This window comes from Rhinopithecus roxellana, chromosome 18 (assembly GCF_007565055.1).
Source record: "Rhinopithecus roxellana isolate Shanxi Qingling chromosome 18, ASM756505v1, whole genome shotgun sequence".
Lineage (NCBI taxonomy): Eukaryota > Metazoa > Chordata > Mammalia > Primates > Cercopithecidae > Rhinopithecus > Rhinopithecus roxellana.
This window is the reverse complement of record NC_044566.1, coordinates 3,802,630-3,822,446: the sequence shown is the minus strand read 5'-3', so window position 1 is coordinate 3,822,446 and position 19,817 is coordinate 3,802,630. Positions and strand designations below refer to the sequence as shown.

Below are 19,817 nucleotides of genomic sequence, written 5' to 3'. Positions count from 1 at the left end.
AATGGCCGAAAATCTTCCAAATTTGGTGAAAGACATAAATCTACGATTGAAAAGTTGAGAAAATTTCAAACAGGATAAGCCCAAAGAAATCAATGCAAAATCACATAATAAGCAAACTTTTGTAAATTAAGACCAAAAAAAAAAAAAAAAAAAAAAAAAAAAAACAAAACAAAACAAAACTTAAAAGCAACCAGAGAGAAACAATGCATTACCTTTAGGGGAGAAACTATTCAAATAACAAATTTCTCTTCTGAAAACATGGAGGCCAGCAGGAAGTGGCATGATATTTTTCAAGTGCAAAAGAAAGCACTGTCAATCCTATATTCCACAAGTAAAAACATCCTTCAGGACTGAAGGTTTTGTTTTTGGAAGAATGACTTACCCAGCCTTGAAACTGAGTGGTATACCAGACCTGATTCTGGCTAGCACAGGACTTTTTTTGAGAGGGCCCAATAGAGGCCTGTTTCAGGGCATAGATATTTGTCTGCTTGTGACAACTGCCTTTGGTTTCCTACATTCCCACAAGGTGAGACTTAGCAGGCATTGAATTTTATAGTCCAGGGGGTGAAAGTTTTAGTTATATTGACTGTTAAGTTGATTGGATATTTCCTTTTTATTGGGCTTTATTCAATATTTGCATGCCCTCTTACCTTAGGTATTAGGACTAATTTTAACCACATCCACCCCCCAAGTGATGGGGCTCACTCATAGTCCCTTTTAGGTTTTCTTGGAGTTAACTTTAAGGGTTCCTTAAGCTATTTACACACTTCCTGTTGGCTTTTTTTTTTCTCCCTTCCGGGTTTTTTGTTTGTTTGTTTGTTTGTTTTACCAGTTCCTTGACCCAAGTGTAATGAGTCCACCCTTGTTCAGCTGTTCACACAGCTGTCTCAGTGGTCAGGAGCACTTGATAGGGACATTCCCAGCTTGAGTGAAGCTTGCCTTCCTTGCAAGTCTTAATCAGCACCATGTCGCCAGACTGGAAGTGGTGAATTGTGAACTTAAGAGGCGGGGTTAGAGTTAAAAGTCCTTTTAACTTAAGGGATGATAGGGTAGAGGATATGGCCAGTACATAATTTTTAAAAAATTGGTCTTTGGTTTCCATAGTAGGAAGGTCTGTAGCTCTGCCTGAATACGGGGGACCATATAATAACCCAAACCTTTCCTTGGGGCTGTTCTAATTTTAAGGGGTGCTATTGGGAGACGTTTGGTCCAAGGCATATTAGTTTCTATGATTAGTTTGGTAGTATGCTTCTGAGAGTTTGATTTATTTTCTTTACCTTTCCGAAGGAGGGGGATGCCAAGGGGTGTGGTAATTCCATTTAATGTGTGAACCCTCCATAATTCCCCTTAGCACCCTCGAGATAAAGTGGCTCCCATTGTCTGAATCTACATTTTCAAGCAGGCCAAATCTGGGTATAATTTGCTTTAAGATTATTTTGACGACATTCCCAGTGGTGGCAGTTGGGAGAGGGAAGGCCTCCACCCAGCCAGAGAGATGGTTTACCATTACTAGTAGATACTTTAGTCTCCTCATTTTGGGCATTTATGTAAAATGTTCTTGAATGCTTTGAAATGATTTTAACCTGGGAGGTCTTCCCCTGGCAGTTTGTTTTCTGACTACCCTACTGTTTAATTTTTGGCAGGTCACAGAACTTCCACACACTTGCTTAGCAAGGGTATAAATCCCTATACACACATCATTTTTGAATATTGCATCACACATAGCCTGGGGACCCCCAGTGAATTCCCTTGTGCATTGTGGACATGAATTCTCTCATTATGGGTTTGCTTATTATTTCTCTCCCAGCAGGAAGCACCCACCTCCCATCCGCAATTTAAGTGGCCCCTATCTTGGCCAGTTCTTCTTTTTCCTCTTTGGAAAACTGGTGCCTTAATACTACCTTAGGGATATCTGGGATTAGACTAAATAGTTTAACTCCTTCCTCCAGGAAGGCTTGATTAGTGGCTTCATTCGCAAACCTGTTCCCTAGAGCTTCTATACTGTTCTCTCTCTGGTGGCCATTTACATGAACTACTGCTACCTCTACTGGAAGCAGGAGATTTTTTAAAACCTGGGTTGACCAGTTCCCCATGTACCAATTCTTTCTGCCTGCTATTTATTAGGCCCCACTCTGTCCAGATCTTTCCAAAGCTGTGTACTGCTCCATAGGCATATTTGAAATCAGTATATATAGTGCCCTTGTGGCCTTCAAGAAGCTTTAGGGCCTGGTTAAGACCACATAATTCACAGGTTTGGGCCACCCAGCCATTAGGCAGTCTACCTTTCTCACATAAGGAGTGTGTGTTTTCACTAATGACAGCATAGCCATAGATCTCTTGCCATTTATTACTCAGGACAACCCATCCACAAACAGGCTTATCCCATCATGTAGTGGAGCTTTTTTAAGGTCCGGTCTAACTTTAGTCTGATATTCTCTGATATCTAAACAGTTAGGGTCTGATGTCTCTTTATTCTCCTCTCCTTTCCATAGGAAACTGGCTGGATTTAAGCAAATATTTGTTTTTAAGACCAAATGATTTTTTTCTAGTAATATGGCTTTATATCTTACAATCTGGGAATCAGTTAACCATTTCCCAGCTTTTTAATTTTGTATACTCCTTACCTGATGTGGGGTGCTCACTACCAGGGCCCCGCCAAAGGTCACCTTTCAACTCTCCTCCACCAGCAAGGGCGTGGCAGCTACGGCAACATTCGGGCCACCCTCGAGAGACAGGATTGAGAAGCTTAGAGATAAAAGCAACAGGTTGCCTCTTTCCCGCCCACCCCGCCACCCTACCAGGTTCGAATGAGCACCCCAAGGGCCTGGTCTGTTACAGACAGATGAAATGTTTTATTTAAAGATGGGAGGGCCAGGACTGTGGCTGTAGTGAGGGCTTGCTTTAAATCCTCCACAGCCTTAATTTATTCTGGGGACCTTTGCAAGGGGTCGGGTTCCCTTTTTAGTAACTTAAAATACAGAATCTTTGTCCTTTGAGCGCATGAGTCAATCCATAACCTATGGTAACCAGTTAAACCTAAAAATGTTTGGAGTTCTCTCTTTGTCTTAGGCAAGGGCAGACCCACTATTCCCGATATTCTCTCTGGGTTTATTCTCTGTTTTCCTTCACTAATTAGGTGTCCTAAATATTTAACTTTTTCTTCTACAAATTGTGGTTTGGTTTTGGAGACTCGCAATCCCCTTTCCCCTAGGAAATTAGGGAATTTCTAATACCTCGGCCCTCCTTTCCCCAGGAATTAGAAGATCAACCACATGTAACAACTGGGTTTTTTGGACAGTTAGAATTCCTCCAGAACTTTTTCTAAGACTTGACCAAGTAAGTTTGGGGCTTCCATGAAAGCTTGTGGCAGCATAGTCCAGTGATACGGCTGCTTTCTCCCAGCTATGAGGTTTTCCATTCAAAGGCAAAGAGGTCCCTACTCAGAGTCTAGGGGACATGGCCAGAATGCATCTTTCAGATCCACTATGCTGAACCACTTATGTTTATAGAGTATTTTATTAAGGAGGGTGTAGGGGTTAGGCACCACAGGATGTTGAGTTTGGACAATTTTTTATATAGGCCTTAGATTTTGCACTAATCTGTGTGACCCATCTGGTTTCTTTACTGGGAGAATTGGAGTATTGTATGGTGACATACAGGGTTTCAATAATCCATCTTTTTTTAGTGTGAAATCAATTTTTATTTTTAACTAAAAATAAATGCTTAATGTCTTTCCAAAATCAAAGCTAAAGACAAACAAACAAAGGGTGGAAATGTATGTTTCCTCCCCTGGGGAAACCAGTAAGGCAGACATTCTAGCAGAGCTTGGTTTTTTCCACAGGACTAATCTATGCAAACAGAATCTCTCTCCAGCTTGTCAGTTTTATCTACCCGGCAAGAAAAAACAAAAAGTACCCCTCCCCACAAACACAACACAAAACAAGAGACTAAAAAAGTTGGGGAAAAGCTTTTAATGTGTTTCTGCAAAATCCTTTCTGAGGAGGTTTAGTACAGGTACTACCCACCAGCAACTTAGCCGACCAGGTGAGTTGGTGCAGAAGCTCTGAGGGTGAATTCATACCAGAGCCACCATGTGCGACTCGGCCACCTCTCCCAGTTACCACAGGGAGGTCTTAAAATTGAATTCCAGTTTCAGCAGATATTTCAGATTTACCTGAGCAACATCATAGATAATGTACTCATTATACAGTAGACAGGTGTCATTCATACCAAATGAAATCCTGGTCTCAAGAGGAACCTCTACACCATCCATAGTAATACTAGCTGAAAGGTCAGGAGTAGTTTTGCCCAAACCTTTGACACTGTGCTTGCCTTTGGGTAACTTGCTGATATGTGCAGCATGGTTCAGTTCACACACATTTCTAAGGGCAACTTCTTCTGACAGGATTAAGCCTATTGGGTCTCCCTAAGATGTATGGCAGTAGTTGGCACTCTTGGAGATGAGGTCAGCAAAATAGATCACTTTACCAAACATGTAGCCCATCATGGGCAGGTCAGGCGGGGCTATCCAAAGACCCTGGGACAGGATCCCAGCAAAGTTGGTGGTCCTGGACCCATGCCACAGCAACCTTCAGTTATGAAGCTGCTTAAAGGGCTTGTAGCACTGGCACTCCCCTTCACACTCTATCTTAAAGATATCAATGACTTCCAAGTCATACACATTATGTGTGGTTGCATGAGTGTTCTTAACATACTTCTTGATGATCTCAGCTTCTTCATAATCTCTGTCAACCACCTTAATGTCAGTTTTGAGCTTCTCATAGTTGACATTGATGGGGTCCTTGCTGCTATCATGAGACCCTCCCCTGAGCAGACCATAGGCCATCTCAATGTCCCCCTCCCCTAAGCAGATCATAGGCCACCTCGATGTCCCCCTCCCCTGAGCAGACTGTAGGCCACCTCGATGCCCAGCAGGTTGTCCAGCATTTCTACCTTGGCCTGCACACTGTCTGCATTGTTCAGGAGCGGAGGCTTCTTCATCCCAAAGTCGTGGGGGATCAGGATATAAAAGCGATTTGAGAGATCCAGGATCTGAGAGTCACTGCTGCCCTGGGACACTGCCTGCTGGACCTTAGGATGGAGTACATGACCTGGATTTGCCTTTGGCTCAGCTTCCCCAAGGGCATCTGAAGGTCAATCTCATACCCCACCATGGCTTTTTTCATACTTTCCACATCAAAGATCATCTTGATGAGGTCCTGAACTGGCTTGGGTAGCTTGGACTCAGTGCCAGGATTTACTGTCAGCTTCTTCACTGCCTCTTTGTCCTGGCCATAGTCAATCTCCAGGGGGTAGAACTTTTTGGGATACTTTGTGAATTTTTGGAGTGCCAAGCGTTCCCGGTTTTTCTTCATATACCTTCATGAAGTGTATGATGGTGTCCTCCTTGGACAGCATCTGTTCCAGTTTGCTGCTACCAATCACCATGCCCACATGGCCCCAGGACCTGAACATCCAATGCCTGCTTTCCTTGTCATCCTTCAGAAATTTCAGCTTGTAATCGGAGTTGGTTCCTTTAACAATGTCCGCCAGGCCAAGGGTGGCACTGAAGATCTTCCCACCTTTCTCCAGGACATGCGTAGAGTGTTCCAGACCAGAGTCATGATCCACAACTGCTCCTCCTTTAAGAGTTCATTTCATTCTCTTTTCAGATTCGTTAATACCTTCCTCCTTGACCTGGCCCTTGCTTTTTTTGGAGAGTACAACCCCGGACTTCCCTCTTGGGGCCACGACTTCAACAGGCTCTGCCTTCACCTCTGCCCCCCAGGAGGACAAGACATGTGCTGAGAACAACTTCTGGAGCCTCTTGGTGGAGGCAGAGAAGTCTTGGAGGAAGTCCTCAGACACAGCTCAGATGTTGGCTTCTTTCACTTCCTCCATCTTCTTCTTCTTTTCCACCTCCTCGTTAGTGCTGGTGCACGGGAAGCCTTGTTGGTCATCCCCATCAACTTTCCCCCAAGTTTCTCAATCGTGGCCTTCACTTCATCCTTGTTCAGGGAGAGCTTCCCAGAGTCAGGATCTTCATGTTGGATAATGGCTTATCTGCTGGAGCAGAGGTGTTCATGGCAGCAGGCTTGGAGGCTGTGGAGGGTGGGGGCACAGCCGCCACTGGGACACTGGTTTCTGTGGGGAATATACAGTCCTGCTTTTTAACCTTAAATTTCTTGAGGTAAGAGATTTCTCGGAATTCCTTTGGGGTCACCTATTCCTTCTGGTTGGGTGTCTGTGTCTTGACCATACACTTGGTCCAGGCAGTGACGTCCCCGGTGCAGTAATAAGTGTTGCTCTTGAAGACCAGTTGACCCAAGTGTTCCTGGCAGGGAAGGAGGGCACCGAACGCCATGCTGTCGGCTACTCAGTCCAAGATCATCGACTCCCTGGAAGGCACCTGCTGCCTGTTGAAGATGACCAGCTTCTTCAGGTCATTATAAGAACATCTTTTCTTTAGCTGGTCCTTGATTGTTCCAGATCAGGTCGTTCTGGGCCTTTAGGGCCTTTTCAAGCTTACTATCCTTGTCTTTTTTTTTCTGGATTTCTTCTTGGCCACTTCATCCACTCCTTCCACCTCATCGCCTTCTCTCTTTCCTTCACTCTTGACTCTTGGGAGTTGCTTCTTCAGGTTTTCGTTTCGTTTCTTTATTTTATTTATTTATTTTTTTTGAGACAGAGTCTCGCACTTTCACCCAGGCTGGAGTGCAGTGACGTGATCTCGGCTCACTACAAGCTCCGCCTCCCGGGTTCCCGCCATTCTCCTGCCTCAGCCTCCCCAGTAGCTGGGACTACAGGCGCCCGCCACCTCGCCCAGCTAATGTTTTGTATTTTTAGTAGAGACAGGGTTTCACCGGGTTAGCCAGGATGGTCTCGATCTCCTGACCTCGTGATCCGCCCACCTCGGCCTTCCAAAGTGCTGGGATTACAGGCATGAGCCATTGCACCCGGCCCAGAGTTTCTTTATCCTCTACAGCTGGGAGGCTGAAGCCTTGAGCTAACTGGCACTGTACTCAGGCTGGAGACCCAGCTCCTTCCTGTTCTTGACAAAGCAGCCTGGGTGGTGCCAGTGGTCAATCATGCCTAGCTGAGGCTCCTCAGGGTCCAGCATCTTCTTGGACAGGCACATCTGGCCCTTTTCTATCTTCCCCACAACACCCCTTGTGCTTGCTTCTGTTGGACTTGGCGTACTCTGCTGCAAAGTCACCCAGCATCTTCTCTGCCTTGCTGCCAATTCCATCCTGGCTTTTGCCCATCACTCCTCTAGCTTCCACTGCCTTCTTGACTTTCTGCTGGTCATGAAAGCTCAGAGAATCCATCCACCTCATCAGGGTGCCACATGGAATGGCCCACCTTTCGGAAGTGGGAGAAGTGGTACCAGTGTGGGACTTCTCCATCAAACATGGGCTAGTACACCATGATGGCCATCGGGAGCGAGTCCTTGGGGATGCTCTCGCTGCATTTCTTTCTTTTTTTCTTTTCTTTTGTTTTTGTTTGTTTGTTTTTGTTTTTTTGTGTTTTTGTTTTTGAGACGGAGTCCCGCTCTGTCGCCCAGGCTGGAGTGCAGTGGCCGGATCTCGGCTCACTGCAAGCTCCGTCTCCCGGGTTCACGCCATTCTCCTGCCTCAGCCTCCCGAGTAGCTGGGACCACAGGTACCGCCACCACGCCTGGGTAATTTTTTGTATTTTTAGTAGAGACGGGGTTTCACCGTGTTAGCCAGGATGGTCTCGATCTCCTGACCTCGTGATCCGCCCGTCTCGGCCTCCCAAAGTGCTGGGATTACAGGCGTGAGCCACGGCGCAGAGGTGCGTCCGCTCTTGGTGTACTCCACTTGGTAGAGCTTATTTGAGGACTGCATCATCCTCCCCCAGCTGCCGCCAAATCCCAGGAACCCGAAGCGACGACCTGGAGACATGCGCTGCCGCCGCCGCCGCTGCCCGGAGCTGCCCCCTCGCCGCCCCGCTCACGCTCACCTGGCCGCAGGCTCCCGAGCGCCCAGCTCAATAGTCCATCTTTAATTAGTCCTTCTATTACCGGTTGGAGACCCTTCCTCCCTTCAATGAGTATGGGATATTTTTTCCTGTAAACTCTTTCTCCTGGATGTTTTAGTTCAGTCTGTAAGGGTGTGATTTTTAAACCTCCCCTGTTGCCTTCCTTAACCCACAAAAGGGGATTAATCTTACCTTCTTCTTCCTCTGTTAGGAGAACCATCATTCGTTTTATTTGTCCCTCCTCTACTCCTAATCCTAAAGCTAAACCTAATCTACAATCGGGTCTCAGCCCGGGAGATTAGTTCCTGCTTCTGGAACATGTAAGAGTGACTGCTTAATTGGTTCTGATTCCTGCCTAATTAACATTTTCTTGAATATTGGAACCTGAAATCCCTCTCCTTTTAGTCTGATACTGTTAACTTTTTCTTAGAGGGTCTGTGCCCCTTGGTGGGTATATTAAAGAAGAAGAATCCACTCCAGTGTCGACCGAAAATGTCATGGTTTCCCCTTCGGGTTCCACCCTCAAGTTTATGAAGGGTTCCTGGTGGGACCTGGTTAGAAGGAACCCCTGACCCCCCAGTCCTCATTAAAATTCATAATGGGGATTACCTTTTCTTCCTTCTTCCATTCCGGACATTCTTTCTTTAAATGTCCTGGTTTCCCACATTTGTAACATCCACTTACAATCTTGGGAGTTTTTCCTTGTATTTGCCTCCAGTCTCTTTGCTGAGACCTAGTGTTCTCTTGTCTCCCCTGAGAGGGCTAATCTCTTTCTGATTGCTTCCTTTACAGTGCAAACCATGATTTTTGCCTTTTGTTTTGCTTCTCCTCCTCTCTTCTTACAAAGACCTTCTGAGTTTCCCCCAGTAATTCCTCAATCGGTTTCTCATTCCATCCATCAATATTTTGTAGTTTCTTAGTAATTTTGCTATGAGGTCAGCTTTTAGCTACAAAATTAGCCTTTAAAACACCTTGCCCTACTGGGTCCTCTGGATCTAATCCTGAGTAGTTTTCATTTGATCCCAGAGCTCTGCAGAAATGCAGAGGCAGTCCCCTCTTTTTCTTGTTGAATCTCAAATGCTTTCAAGGCATTTTGTGTCCCAGGAATGGACTCTTTAATCCCCCTGATGAGTTCCCTAAGGTCTTGCCTGTGGGCCGGATCCCTGGGGTCATTGTTATCCCATCCGAGATTTGCATTTGGGAATTTCTGCTCCTCCAGCAGGACTCCTTGCCCGGGATGATGCTGTCTCACCCAAAGCCATGGCTGCCCTTCTCATTATTGCCCTCTCTTCTTCAGTAAACAGGATATTCGTGATAAACATTATCTTAGCCCAAGTATAAAAATTGGGTCCTGAAAATTGATTTAGCTGTGCTTCTAATCCAAGGGGATCTTCTAAAAGTGGCCTCATTTCCTTTTTAAAATTCCTAACCTCAGTACTTGTTAAAGGCACACTCATAAATCCAGCTTCTCCCAGTCCCATAGGGCCTTCTTTAAGAGGAAACGTGTTGGACATCTCCTATTTAGAGCGAAAGGGAAATTCTTAACGTTCTTCTTACATTGCTTTAATTCTTTGCTTGAGTTCAGATAAGGATTTAAGGGAGCAGTGGGTTTAGTTTCCTCATGGCCTCCAGATTTCTCTTCCTCCAGCCTTCCTGTTGTCCCCTGATCTCACTGTTCCTTATTTTGGGAGATGTATGGTGGGCGCGGGAGGAGGGTGCCCAAGTGTCTTAGGGCATCCCAGGGCTTTTTATCGGGTGAGGGCTCTTTACTATGCTCTTTTTCTTTTTCTTTGACGGGGAACATGGGGGCTAATTCCCTGACCCAACAGACAGCATAACCCGTCTTTTCTTGTGAGGATAAGGTTTTATTTTTCACATGTAGAATTAAACCTTGGCACACCTAATCCTCATCGGAGCCACACTTAGGCCAAAAGACCAAAGGCTTACGAATGGGATCTTTGGGCCCAATAAGACAGCAATACTTTATCATCTTTTGCTTTTCCTTGTCCCTGGTTGGAGGGTTATACCTGCAAACCTGCAGCATTCTCCCCAGTGGGCTATCTGTGGGAATGTCAAAGGGAGTCTCCTTAGTTCTCTGTTTCCTTTGTTCCCTAGGCCTAGAATTCCTGTTGCCTATTTTCAGTTAGTCTCTGTGTCTTTTCCCTCGGTATGCAGCCCCTGCTACAAGAGCTTTCTTGCACACCCTGAGAATTGCTTCGTCTGTCTTTGGCTGTTTCCCTTTGCAGGAGAACAGAACCACAGATTGGGACTCCACACTTGCTTTTTATCTAAGATACGTCTCAGTCACACACACTTGACCTCCAAAAATGCCCCACCACCAAGGCAATACTTACAGTCCGATTTTCCGACCTTGGCTAGTGCAAAAGGTTGCCTGGTTTCTGAGGTGCCTGCTTTTTTCCCTGTGTCATCTCCACTGCCCCCTGGATAACAGTCTTGGGTTTGTCTATTACTTCTGTGGGGAGCTGCTATCCCCAGACAGAGTCGGCCACCTAAAGTGGGTGGGACGTGTCTCCCCTCTAGGCTGGAGTCCCACGCTGTGCAAGCACAGGTGTCCCAGATGAGCCCCCAGGTTGTGAGAAACAAACTCAACCCTTCAAACCTAAAGAATGGACCTAGAGACACAGGGAGCAGCAGAAGTGAGACTTTTAATGACAGTCTTGCAAGATCGAGGGTCTGGTGGACAGGCACACTCGGCACGGTTACCACAAGTAATTTATCCCCTAGTGTGCAGGTCCTTCCCCTGATTCCTCAGGGGTCACAATCTTCCCAGATGTTGCCTATTGGTCATTGGGTAGGGGCTTTTAGGTATATTTTTTAGGGTCACCTCACTGCATTCTGTTGCAGCCCACAATACATTGCAGTTATAGTTAGCTCAGGGGCTTTTTAATTATTTGACCTATGACCTAGGTAGGCAAGCTGATAAGAATAGATAAAGTGAGCTATTTTGGAGGCTAATAAACTTTTATTCTAGACTAGACTTCTTTGGTTCGGGTGAGGGCAACTAAGGGGCCACAGCAAGCAGGTGCTGGCTATCAAAGCAGAGGCTTCATGTAGTGTGTTCTTCAGTAGTTTGCAGATCCAAGCCTATTCAAGGCACTTTGTCTTGGAAATGGACCACCACATACATTATTTCCTTCAATACCTATTAGGACAGCTAAATTAAAATACAGTGATAACACCAAATACTGGTGAGGAGGCAGAGAAGCTGGACCTCTCATGCATTGCTAGTGGGAATGTAAAATCGCACAGACACTTTGGAAAATTATTTGGCCATGTCTTATCAAATGAAGCACACAAATACCATACAACCCAGCAGTCCACACTCTTAGGCATTTATCTCATAGAAATAAAAATTTATATTCACACCAAAATCTGTACACAGATATTCAGAGTGCTTTTATTCATAATTGTAACAACCTAGAAATAACCCCAAAATGTTCAACTTTGGTATATCCATACAATGAAATACTACTCACCAGTGAAAAGGGAACAATCTATGATACCAACAATCTGGGTAGATCTCAAAGGCAATTGTGTTCAGTAAAAAAATCACAGGGGCATTACTCTCAGTGGAAAAAGCCCACCTTAAGAGGTTATATACTGTGTGATTTCTACAGCATTCTCAAAATGAAAAACCAACAGAGATGGAAAACAGATTGTAGTTTCCAGGAGCCAGGGACTGGGATTGGGGGTGCAAATATAAAGGGGTATCATAGCCTGGGAAACATGGTGAAACTCCATCTCTACAAAAAAAAAATACAAAAAAAAAAAAAAAAAAAATAGCCAGGTGTGGTGGTGCATGCCTATAGTCCCAGGTACTTGGAGGGCTGGGAGGTGGGAGGATTGCTTGAGCCCAGAAGGTTGAGGCTGCAGTGAGCAGTGAGCTAAGATCTTGCGACTGCACTCCAGCCTGGTCAACAGAGGGAGGCCCTGCCTCCAAAAGAGAACCCGGAGGCGGAGGTTGCAGTGAGCCAAGATCCCGCCACTGCACTCCAGTCTGGGCAACAGAGCAGACTCCATATCAAAAACAAACAAACAAGCAAACAAAAAGCCCCAACAACAACAACAAAAACCCTAAAAACTAAAAAATAAATAAATACATAAAGGGGTATCATGAAGGAACTCTTTGTGCTGGCTCAATAGTTCTGTAACTTGAATGTAGTGTTGGTCACATGAACCTGTACAAGGGGCAAAATTGCACAGAACACACACACAGACATGCACACATGCATGCAGAAATGGTGCACACAGCATAAGGCTTATAATGCTGCAGCAATGTCATTTTCCTGGCTTTGATAGTACACTACAGTTGGGTAAGATGCCATCATTGGGGGAAGCTGAGCGGGAGGTACACAGTACCTTATGTACTCTTTTCACAACTTCTGTGGAGTTATAATTTATTTTATAAATTACTTCAAAGGTTTTAAAGATGTTGAGCCCAGTGTCCTCAGCAGTTATGAAGTGTGCACAGGTCCAGGGATATTTCTGAATGCCCTAGGAGACTTACAGTTACGGGCTTCAGAAGGCTTACAATCCAGCTTTATGAACAAAAATATAAATTTAATATTAGCTAGAAAAACCAGTGATAAATCAGTTTATAGGTAGCAAATACTTAAGACTTGCTGCTGAGCTGGAAGTGAGCCTTCCTTGTGCATCTAATCTGACAGGCACTCCAGGGAGAAGGAAGAACTCCCTGAAGGTATAGAAGGTGTGGCGATTGAGCAGGGGAGACTGCCTCCGGGTGGTCACGGCTGTCACACAAAGTCTTCGTCCCTGTTGTGAGTGGGATGGGATGGAAGACACTTTGAAGCGACACTCCTCCCTTCTCCATGGTTTCAATCTTTTGAAATTGGTTGAGAAATATTCCTCATCTGTCAAAATCTTCTTGCCTCAGGAGTACAATTGTTCAATATTCATTTGAATATGCTTTCGTTTAACTAGTATTTACATATTATTTTCCTTTTTTATTTTCCAGTTTTTCGTGCCCTTATATTTAAGATAACCACCCTTATATTTAAGATAACCACCCTTATATTTAAGGTATATCTTTTGCAAACAACATATAGGAGGATTTTCAAAGTCTACAGTAACCATTGTTTTGCCTTTCACTGGAGTATTGACTCCACTTGATGAAATGTAACTGGTGCTGTCGTTTGGCTTCTGTCTGCTACCTCAGTGTTTGTTCTCTATTTGTCCCATCTGTTCTGTGTCCTTTTCTATCGTTTCTTGCTTCTGTTGTGTATATTAGGTATTTTTATTTTCCTTTTTCCTTCTGTTATTAAACATTCTTGTAATGATGATAGTATTATGACATGCCTCTCTGCCTTGCTAGAACCTATCAGCACTTTTGCGGCTTCACTGACAACGCAAAGGCAATAGAATGTTTAACTCTCACACATTTTTCTACATTTTCCATCATTTTTCCTCTTTGGGCTGTAATCTGGATGTAGCAAAACTGAACAAGGAATCCCTCCCTCCCACTAGAGGCCACCTGGTGCCAGTGTGACAGCCAGGGTGGGGGGCTGAGATTCAGCCCACACAGTTTCCTTGGACAGGTGCTCTTGTCCAGTGCCACATAACCTGAGCAAGCACATGCAGCGGCCTGAGACCAGGAGCTCATTGAAGACCGCGTAGTCTTGGCAAGAAGATGCTCCATCTTCCGAGGAATTCGTGAAGGAGGAGAGAATGAAGGTGCAAGACTCTGGAGGTGGAGGAGACTCTGAGGTGTGGTGTGGAGTTCCAGGGAGGGCCTTCTGCTCCTTTGCCTCCCCTCATCCCCGTAGAATGTAGGCAGATGTTCCCCTAGTTCCACAATAGGCAGAGTCACTTTTCGCGTTTGAAGCTGCATCTGCATTTTGGTTTTGCAAATTAAAATACATCTGCATCACATATTCCATGTTGGCTTCTTTTTCACACATCCTACATGGGCATAGTTTCTTGGGGGAAGATGTACAGTACCTCATAGGTTTTCATATAACATGTTCTTGGTGTCATTAATCCCCAACTACCATGTAATTTTAATTATTTCCTTTTTGCTTCTGGAAAAAAGACTTTTTAATTTCCATGAAATTAGGGATTTTTTTATTGCTATTTTAAAATTTTTATCATGGACACAGGTTGTGTAGTATTTGGGAGAAGGGGGGTTAGTGATGATTATTGAAATTTCCATTTTAGGACTGAAAAAAGGGAATTTGCCAGACCATATTTCAAAATATATTATGAAGCTACAGGGTATGAAACAGTATGGCACAAGAATAGACAGAATATCAATGGAATGGAGCAAAGTGTCCAGAAATTCTGAGAGTCCTGGTGTTTAGCATATGATGAGGATGTGGAAGATTTGGGAACAATGGGTAAATGACTGGGAAAACGCTGAGTTCGAATGTTAACACATACCACACAATAAAATAAATTGAGATGAGCTAAACAGTTAAATATCAAGAATAAAAGCATGGAATGACTAAAAGGAAATATAAGGGAATTGTACCATTTTGAGTCTAGTAAGTAACTTAAACAGAACTTTATAAAGAATTATTAAGTGTGATTAGATAGTAACTATAAAGACTATAAAGACAGATACACCAGGGCTGAGGGCAAGGGCCCCAAAAAGGAGAAATGTGGAAGGAGCCCTGTCCCCCAGGCCAGAGTCCAGACTCACCGGCCAGGTGTGGCTACCGATAATGGGTTGTGGGGATGTTGCCCGGCCAGCGCTGCTTCCTAGCCGGGCACAGGACACAGGCTCCTGGGCCTGGGCAGTGCGTGGGCATGTGAGGTCTGGGCACACAGGTCGTGTCAGGAGACTCCTGGGCAGAGATCCAGGGTCAGGCAGCTGAGGGGCTGCACCCTCTGAGCAGGGGCTGTGGCAGAGCCCCCTGGAATGTCCCCACCTTCCTGCACCACGGACAGACCCCTCGGTAGGAACAAGGAAGAGAACAGACACAGCACACCTGACCCAGGAGGGAAAGGTCCCTTCCTCTTGCCACATCCTCTAGCATCTTCCAGTGCGGACACTTAACACGGTGAGCCCACAGAGTGGCCACCTGTGGTCCCAGCTACTTGGGAGGATGAGGCAGGAGGATGGCTTGAGCCCAGGGGCTCAAGGCTGCAGTGAGCTATGATCACACCACTGCACTCCAGCCTGGGCGACAGAGTGAGACCCTGTCTCAAAAAAAAGAAAAAATTAACATTGGTAAGGAGAAATGCTTAAAAAGACAAGTCCATACGGCAGAGTAGAGACCAAGTTTGAAGCTAGGAGGCAGTAAATCAATAACTGACAAAGAAATATTTTTATAATCAGGGTATGTCTCTCAGCGTGACTCTAGCCACAGAAGCTCATAAGAGAACATAATGCCAATCTTGACTACCTGAAATAGAGACATTTTGCACAGTGTAGGGTGCTGCGAAAACAGGCAGGACAGCTCTGCAGTACAACAGAGAGCTGCAACCCTTGAATAGAAAAAGTCTCATAAATTAATAAAACACAAATAATCCCAACATGCCAAGGGCAGCTTGGAGCAGAAACACAAAGCACATGAAAACATAAAACACATAGAAATACATTGGTAGCAGCCTCACTGACAAATTTTTAAAGTGCAAATTAACAGGGGCATATGGTGGGTGCTTAATAAATACTTGTTGAATGAATTATTTTTGCATAAAATTATGGGTACTACCCAATATTAGCCGGGATGTGGGGAAACAGGTACTCTCAAACATTGGTGGTGGGAGTATAAATTAGCCAAAATTTTCTGGAAGGAAACCTCAAATGTTTTTGGGAATTGAAGGAAACCTCAAATTTTCTGGAAGGAAACCTCCAGGAAGTGAGACCTGGAAGAGTCATTATAGTGTGCATAAAACTGGCCCAGAGATTTCACCTCAGAAAATAAGACAAACATGCAAAGAACCATACACAAATAAATTCACCTCAAAATTGTTTATCATTGCAAAACGAGATGAATTCACCAATAAAGGAAGGGTAAATAAATTATGCTACAGGCACATATTGGGATATTGCACAACTATTAAAAAGAGTAGTAGAGATGTCTATTACCAGCCTGGAAAGCCTGACATTTGATAAGTAAATGACTCAGGTTACAGACACTGTGTGTAATATGATTCCATTTTACTTGAAAAATCATGGATATATTAATATATAAAGATACAGGTTGTGTACCCCACATCCAAAATGCTTAAGACCCGAAGTGTTTTGGATATGGGGTTTTTGGAATATTTGCCTTATATATACTTACCAGTTGAACATTCCATATCCAGAAATCCAAAGTCCAAAATTCTCCAATGAGTATTTCCTTTGAGTGTCATCCTGGTGCTCAATGTTTTGGATTTTGGACTATTTCAGATTTCAGATTTTTTGATTTGGCCTGCTCAATCTGTATTTTATCTATGTGTGTGTGAAAATGTATACAACAAATGAAATTATCTCTGGGATAGAATTACAAGGGTCTTTCATCTTACTTTCTTTCTTTTTCCTTCAACTTTTAAGTTCAGTGGTACATGTGCAGGGTGTGCAGGTTTGTTACATAGTTAAATGTGTGCCATGGTGTTTTTCTGCACAGATCATCCCATCACCTAGGTATTAAGCTAACATCCCTTAGCTATTCGATGTTCTCCCTCCCTCAGTCCCACCCGCAACAGGCCCCAGTGTTTGTTGTTCCCCTTTGTGTCCATGTGTTCTCATCATTCAGCTCCCACCTGTAAGTGAGAACATGTGGTGTTTGATTTTCTGTTCCTGTGTTAGTTTGCTGAGAATAATGACTTCCAACTCCATCCACGTCCCTTCAAAGGACATGATCTCATTCCTTTTTATGGCTGCATAGTATTCCATGGTGTATATGTACCACATTTTCTTTATCCAGTCTATCATTGATAGGTATTTAGGTTGACTCCATGTCTTTGCAATTGTGAATGGTACTGTGATGAACATACGAGTGGATGTGCCTTTATGGTAGAATGACTTCTATTTCTTTGGGTATACACCTGGTAATGGGATTGCTAGGTCAAATGGTATTCCTGCCTTTAGGTTCATTTTCTACTTTATATATTTCTGTAATGTCCAGACTTTGTTACGAGAACTATTATTTTTGCAAAAAAAAAAAAAAAAAAAAAGCTCATTTTAAAAATGAAGCAATATAGAAATGTTCCAAAAAGAAATGTCCCCAACATTGTACCATTCAAAAACTCTCAGGTGAAAATCATTTTCCACATCTATCTATGGGGAGAGAGAAGTATAACTGTACATACTGGGTAAAGAGGGAGGGAAGAAGGGAAAGGGAGAAGAACAATGCACAGAGCAGATGATAATGTCAGATACGGCTCTGCTCCTGGAACCCAGCAGTGAGTGAGAAGACCTGGCCCTGCTGTTCACTCAGCTGTTCTCCGTCCTCCTGAGTCTCTTGTGGGCATTTTGCCACCTTGGGTGGGGTTCCATTCTTTAAAGACATTTATTTTTTTCTTCAAGATGGACCCCAGGTCAAGGCTGGTACTGAACAAAAGAAACGGTATTCTCCTAGCAGAAGAAACAAAACAACTAGTTATGTGATTTGTTGATAGATGAGATACATATCAGTCTCCAACATTCCAGCGCCATTGTATTAGTCAGGGTTCTCTAGAGGGACAGAATGAATAGGATACATGCTCATATAAAAGGGAGTTTATTAAAGAGTACTGACTCACACCATCGCAAGGTGAGGTCCCACAATAGGCCATCTGCAAGCTGAGGAGCAAGGAAGCCAGTCCAAGTCCCAAAGCTGAAGAATTTGGAGTCCAATATTCGAGGGCAGGAAGCATCCAACATGGGAGAAAGATGTAAGCCAGAAGACTAAACCAGTCTAGTCTTTCCATGTTCTCCCGCCTGCTTTTATTCTGGCTACACGGGCAGCTGATTAGATGGTGCCCACCCAGATCAAGGGTGGGTCTGCCTCTCCTGGTTCACTGACTCAAATGTTAATCTCCTTTGGTAACACCCTCACAGACACACCTAGGATCAATATTTTCCATCCTTCAATCCAATCAAGTTGGCACTCAACTATTACAGCCACTCAATAAAAATAAAATTTGAGATATATATGTTATTTAAACTTTTCCCTAACCACACACCAAGTAAGAGAAACAGGTGAAATTAATTTGAATAATATATTTTCCTTAACCCAGTATATCCTAAGTATTATCAATTTATTATATCAACATATTTACACATATTAACATACATTCAACATTTAAAATCATTAATGAGCTATTTCATATTCCTTCACTTTTACTAAGCCTGGGAAGTTCAGTGTGTGTTTTACAGCACATCTCAATGGGGCATTAAAGTTTCACTGACAACAGTTGAACCTTACTTAGATTTTAGACCATTACATTTGAAAGAGTTCTATGCACAGATCTAAGTTGTTCCAAACCTACTTAAGAATTTTCCAATAACTGAATCAGGCTTCAGTTTTTAAGTTCACATTTAAATAAGTTAAAATTAAATAAAATTTAAAATTTAGTTCCTCAGTCTCATTGGCCACATTTCAAGCACTCTAAAGCACCCTGTGGCCAGCAGTTGCTACAGACCACACAGCTTTCTACTGTCCTTTACAAGCAATTGAAAGAGACTTGCAAGTGTTACAGGAAAGGGGTCCCGAACTCCAAGAGAGGGTTCTTGGATCTCTTGCAAAAAAGAATTCAGGGCAAGTTCCTAAAGTGAAACTACGGTTTTTAAGAAAGTAGAGAAATAAAAGAACTGCTACTCCATAGACAGACCAGCCCTGAGGGCTGCTGGTTGCCCATTTTTACAGCTATTTCTTGATTATATGCTAAACAAGGGGTGGATTATACATGCGTCCCCTTTTTAGACCATATAGGGTAACTTCCTGACGTTGCCAAGGCATCTGTAAACTGTCATGGCACTGGTGGGAGTGTAGTAGTAAGGACCACCAGAGGTCACTCTCATCACTATCTTGGTTTTGGTGGGTTTTAGCTGGCTTCTTTACTGCAACCTGTTTTATCAGCAAGGTCATGAACTGTATCTTGTGCCAGCCTCCTATCTCATCCTATGACTTGGAATGCTTTAACCATCTGGGAACGCAGCCCAATAGGTCTCAGCCTCATTTTACCCAGTCCCAATTCAAGATGGAGTTACCCTGGTTCACACGCCTCTGACACAAGGGCAGTTTTGACTGGGAAACAAGCAGCAAATGATTTGAATTTGTCACTCAATCCCTAAAGGCACAACTCCATCGTAAATTTAGTTTTACCTAAATTTATTCGTTAAAGCATTTAGTTAAATTCTGAGTATCCGCTGTGAAGGAGGTCTTGTCTCTCTGGGCCATCCATTCAAGGGGGCCAGGACAGTCAGTGAGAAATCAGATCATTCCAGAGGTATATGCTGGGAAGAAAGCAAAGCAGGCGCTGCTGCAGAAGACGACTCGGGCTAGGGTTCAGGCCATACCGTTCCTCCGGTATGTTTTTGAGGGGAGGCCTGAAAAACAAGGAATCAGCATTGCGAGTTTCAGGTGACAGCATTCCCAGCAGACGGAGCTGGGTCCAGGAACAGGAAGCCCGAGGCCTGCATAACCCCAGTGAGGGCAAGAGAGAGCAGTAGAAGGCTGGGCGAGAGGGGCTGCGGGTGCCCAACAGGGCATCAAGTCTCTATGCCATTTGGATTTTGTTCCAAGTTCAATGAAAAAGCATAGGAAGGTTTTAAGCTGGCACTATTATTAGATTTATATCATAAAAAGATCCTCTGGCTGCTGGACAGGAAAAGCCGAGACGCTACCGTGTCAGTTTAAGTGAGA

The 19,817-nt window shown here is 44.0% G+C and overlaps 1 pseudogene; it reads right to left on the bottom strand.

Moving 5' to 3' along the window:
- Positions 1-4,117: 4,117 nt before the first annotated feature.
- Positions 4,118-7,871, bottom strand: LOC104679235 (annotated as a pseudogene).
- Positions 7,872-19,817: the final 11,946 nt, after the last annotated feature.